The sequence below is a fragment of the Opisthorchis viverrini genome (genome assembly GCF_000715545.1).
Source record: "Opisthorchis viverrini unplaced genomic scaffold opera_v5_139, whole genome shotgun sequence".
Lineage (NCBI taxonomy): Eukaryota > Metazoa > Platyhelminthes > Trematoda > Opisthorchiida > Opisthorchiidae > Opisthorchis > Opisthorchis viverrini.
This window is the reverse complement of record NW_008751795.1, coordinates 643,294-649,293: the sequence shown is the minus strand read 5'-3', so window position 1 is coordinate 649,293 and position 6,000 is coordinate 643,294.

The window sequence follows — 6,000 nt, the reverse complement described above, 5'->3', positions numbered from 1 at the left end:
TGCTTCAGCGGAAGCTAATCCTGCTATAAAATAACGAACGACAGTGTTGGTTTTCTCACTGTATTTTGGATGTTCCAACAAGTAATTTTATTTCAAGAAAGGGTTGTGAATCTCCATATGCATGTTTATCCGGACTTCAAAAGATGGTGGAAGTTGACATCATATTTTTTAAGAAAAATAAATGATTAACGCAATCCTTGCTACCTAATTTAACGACGCGAATTAATCATATAAAAGATTATTAATGACAAATGTCGGATAACCCCAACGAGTTCCGTTCGGGTCGTCACCCCTCCCTGTTGCTGTTCGAGTGAGGTAACATAATGTATACATTGTTATATGTGCACAACCACCAACCCACCTCTACGCACTACTACGCTCCACAATAACGCACTGATGATGTCACCTCGATTGGTGATGAAACGTTTGCAATCAAATTGCCCAGCTCAGCGAACAAGCGAACGACCACATTGTTATATTTATTGATTATTTTGATTTCTTTTTGATTATTTGATTTATTTATTATTTTGATTTATTTATTATATATATATAATTTTTGATAATACTATCAGTCCAATCTACGTCTTGGACAAGTCCAACTCAGTTCATCTTAATAAGCGGCTTATTCTTGAACCGGACACAACAGCCAGTTAGACTTTCTTGATTCTACCAACACAGCTAAAAGTTCACATTAAGCAAGCCTTAACGGGTCAATAAATTTACTTTGATAGCTTCGTACCACCACAAGAGAAGCGAAAACTAATCAGAAGCTTGAGTGAGTGGGTAATAAATATAGACTGTTTTGAGTGTACGCAAACTAAAATCGCTGGACCATGTTTTTCGAAACAAATGGACTTAACCATTCACGCTTAAAACTTTATAGTCTGAAAAACGGAGAATTCAAGAGCACAACATCAGAAAAAAGCGAGTTCATATTGATATCCTACTCAAAGACGAGTTGACTGCAGAACTAGTTGCCAGAAGGCTAAACCACTGTGGTAACATTACATACATGGCTCCTAAGTCAGGTGTGCCATCAGGAGGCTGTGGAACTCCCTTGTATACTCCTATTGGGCAACATATTTTGGTCATACGAAAAGAAGTTACTCTGATAGGATAAATGAGCAAAATCCAGTGTCCCTGAGTGACGCTTGGAAAGTCGAGTGCGATCATGTCACATTTGGCGGAAGTCATTCGTGTCAACGCACTTCTCGAGTAGTGCACGAGATGCCCTTGAACAGGTCAAGGACAGTACGACTCCGAGTGATACCTGTGGCAGCAGCTACCGCAATGGACTATGCATCCGGAGCTCTGTGTTTGGAAGTAACTTGTACGACCCTTGAAAACCTACTAGCGATTCTCTACGCATGACCTAGTTTGACTGTGACGTCATCCATTTGATCCCGTGACCAAGTGCTCCGCGTACCCTTTCCTTTTCCCAATTGAAATTTGTCAACTGACGTACGTGATTTACGCAGTTTCATTTAAATTTGTGATGTATTAGCCAAGAAGAACAGATTCACATAAAACCAGTTGTGTCCACTCCCTTCGTTTTCGTTATCTGGAAATTGTTAGTCAAGTAGGTACTCAAATATGCCGATACTGGCTAAGAGCAACACACGCCAAGCATATTCAATTTAATATTTCAGCACGTTTTGACTGGTAAATGCAAAATTTTGGAACACGATTTAATTGATGGAGCGTAAGCACAAAGCTGTGACCCTCAGACACAATGGCAGTCCATGTAAACCGAGATGGCGCTCGGTTTACCCGAGAGATTCAACTCACCACAGCTAGAGGAACAGGCCTTGGTCACAGAAACTAAAAAACGAAAAATATGCTGTACTGGCAGAACAGCCCCGCGCCGACCAAACACATCACGAGAAAAAAATCCCTTATGCAAACTAGCACATCTGATTACCTTTCGCAGGTTGGTCAACGGATTTGCGGCACTTTAGTATGATGTACCTGACATTTTCATTGCGGCTTTCTTCAGTTTTTGGTGGTGTGAAGAGGTTTGGAAATTTCTAACCGAGACTTCGCCCCTTATATAACAATTTCCTGCTTCGGTCCCTCCAATGGAAGATAATTCCTAAATGACTCGGCGTGCTTGCACGAGTGGAGTGGGATGTTTATGACCAAATTTCGCAACAATTTTGGAATGACGATAAGAAATTCACAAAAAAATCAATCACACACGAACCCAGTAGATACGTAGAATATTTTGTAAAATTCATCGATCAGCGTCAACACCTCTTGCGTCAGAAAAAATATTATTTTATTTTTACTTTATTTATTTTATTTGTTTGCTAAGCTCTCCAGAAACGATTAGTAGTTTTGTTTGGAGAGCCAGCTTACACACGGTGAACACGTGCCTCGACAAGAATACAAAATTTGGCACAATAAGAAACATTAATTATTCTCTAAACGAGCCTTCGATTTCCGAAACACACGATGAATTTTTAAACGCAACTGCTTACAGTTCGATCCTATAAAAACAAATCTAACCTACTACCACAATGACGATACCTTCCAGCAAACCAGGCCGACGTAACTTCAAACTGTGTTTACTTAGATCGTAAGCGATATTTTATCAACTAGACCCTCAGGGACTACCTCCAATGACGGCTACATGCGTTTTGGTTAGGTTCATTATTGTCCACTCGTTTACATAATGGCAAAGTCAGCGATGCAATTCGCCGCCATCCGTGGTATTTACCAACTTCATGTGGTACAACAAATAGATTGATGGAATTAGGTAACTGTCGTTTAACGAGCATAGATACCATCGTGAATGCTGTCGCCATTCGTAGTTAGATAAGTTGAGTTATATCATGGTCCAGTGTGGAGATAGCCCGTATGACTTTCTCGTGAATCATGAACATTCGCTTTCGGTTAACGCTGAATGCACATATTTGGAGAATTGCACGTGTTCATTTGCAAAGTCTGATGCATTAGCCCCCACTCAATACAGCCACACCATCTGCGTGGTTGTACCCCCTCGAAGTGCAATTTTCAGTTATTTGGCAAGGCAACTCGAAGGTGAGTTTCCGTGTGTTTGGGTATCGGATTGTCCTTTAGGATAAAACAATCTATGCAGTGGAGCCATTGATACCACTAGGTTAGCTATAAAAAGTTAGCTTATATATGTGAATTCGCCTTAATAGTTTCAACACAACCGGTTTCACATTTGCCCAAACTGGTGGTATTACAGATTGTTGTGGTTGGGTGAGTCTCAAAAAAGCGCCACAGCGCGTTTCGGGTGCTGTGGCCACTGTGGGTAAACGGTATTAAGAAATCTGAGTGGCTTCAAAGTGTATTTTTTCGGCAGTACCACGTGACATGAAACAAAAATATTGTCGGAACACTTAACACGCATTCGGATGGATGCTTTACACCAGAAGCCGCGTTACATCAACTGCGGAGACCTGTAACGATATACTACTGAAATGCCCAAAGTAGTTTGCTGATGATTCGTTCATCGCCCGGCAGACGAACGACCGTCTCAGAGGAACTCAGTTGACGGTTACAAATCACATGAAGCTAGACCACATTGACAGGCGGAAATAAGTCTCAAAAGTTACACGAGAGCCTCGCTCTAGGCAGAAGTTACGAACTGTGAAACGTAAGAAAACTATCGCACCTGAAGTACATTTAACTTGCCTTGCACACACTCGGTCAAAAATGCAGAGGAAACTTAACATTAAATGTGCACGTGGCTTGCAGCACGTTCGTACAGTGACCTGAACCGATGTCCGGCTAGGTGCTGAACCCAACCGATATGCGGTTTGGAAGCTTATGGAACTATAGTCAAGCCAAAAGTGTACTTTCGAAGTACGGACGCAAGAGTGCGACCCTCGTATGTCGCAACCGACCGTTCCAAACCAGTTTGCTGTGGGAGTTCACGGTGTGCCACTGCCTTCGTGTAAGCGAACTTAACTATGGTCAAGCTGCTGCTCCCTATAGTCCTCACACTCAAACGTTCACGTTTTCTGATCCCGTCAATCTTCAAAAGCAGTTAACCGTGACTTAGTGGACGACCCAACCATGAAGCCTTTCGAAATGAATACCCAGTTCATGTTTCCAACACCGACAGCTGGTACGTGTATTTGCTGTCGAATAGCAATCTGAGATGGAGCGAGTGGCATACTGAACTCGTTTAAGCATTTATCAAAAGTACGATTTTTTTAAATGGCAAGGGTTGACAACGTGGATCACTGTGGGTGTTTAACTACGGGTTCAACCGAAATATCCGCCCGGGAGTCGCTGTAGACCTCATTCAAACACATCACTTTCCTTTTCAAAAAACAAGTAATCGGAAGACTGACAAGCGTTGCTTGGCGAGTAGTTTACATTGTTTCCAAAGGCTTGGCAAACAGTCGGTGGTAGTGTATACCTTACGTCACTAATAGAAATAATGGCCAACAGTTATGCTCTTCTTACCCCCTTGTCTTCTTGTCCTTTTAGTCCTTGCACTAACAGCCTTTACGAGACCTTCAAAAATGTTTCATGACTCAATCTGACCAATGAAACCTAATGATAAATGAACTACTCTGCCTCCGAATTTTCGGCCTCAACCTCCAACATGCAGGACCTCTGATTCGTTTGAATTGTCGAAATCCCTATTTAAAAATCACACTATCGGAGATGCAGCAGAGTGAATACTGACTAATACATGTTTTTTTAATGTGTTCCATCCAGGAAACCCTGCTTGAATTGACTAATCAGCTTTGGATTCTCCGGTTGTTCTGAATTCCAGAAATTGAGTGCGTCACCGAAATCCATTCACCCAACCATTCACGGAATCCAGGTGGTACAGTCAATCTAATTTGGTGACTGCCAGTAAAACATTAAAGTCATTACCAACAAACTCGGTAGCACTTGAGAGTGCCGTCTACCAAGAATGGAGCCCAAGAAAGCACCACCAACATACATCGCACCCAAATGCGTCCTTGCATTTAAACTCCATAAATCTCCATAATTACATCGAACCCCACACTAATGGGACACTTTGCAACACAGACGACACTTCAAAGTTTGAGCCGTTGCCTAGGGTACGCAGTTCGTCCATCCTACTACCACAATACCCATTTATGAACAAAAATGTCGATCGGAACCACCGTACAATGACCTATAGCTGGCGATAATTATTGAGGAAACTAACCAGCGGTGAACTCAATCAGACTATTTGGCTATCGGTATCGGTAGAAAGCTTTCATTCGATATTGCAGTTGGCTATGTGGTGCACAACTCGACTCCTTTGGAGTGCATATCTAGCAAGTCACCTTCTCGCGGTGGTTGACGTAGATGATTCATCACCCAATGGGTTGGTCCAAAGGGTTGCACATGGAGACTAACACGATGATCACCATTGATTTGGAGGTCGAATGAAAAAATTTGAAAGGATCGTTCGCTTGTGGTTTTTGAACTCACCTGCTTGGACACCGATACAACCCAAAGGATATCATGATCACAAACTTTCTTCTATGTAAAAATGTGCCAACAACAAGCGACTACGATAGCATACGCGTATTTCTAAAACATTGAATGGTGAAGAACCCATGTCACAGGGCGGTGGCATGGTGGATAGCGAAGACCCGGAAGGTGGTGGGCAGTACTGTGAAATTTATCCAACTCAAACGTAAATGATATACAAAAAATCGACCACATATTCATGAGTTGTTTTGTACACCTTGAGGGATCTTAAACGCAGTGACTAAGGGATGGCCATGAGTATGGACGAAATGCCAACACCAGTATCTTGCATGGAATCAGTCATCATCATCATCATCATCATCGACAGCATGACATCAGTGTTCAACACCGATGCTTCACTGTCGATAACCATAGCTCCCATTTCGGACGCTGACTCGCAACCAGAAGAGTCAGGCTCATAAGAACTGAGGTGAGCCTCACCTTACCTGGGGATGCATCTATGTCTTCACTATGCGACAAGTGCTCAAAAACTGTCATTCCTTCAAGCAGCCGACAACCGCTTCT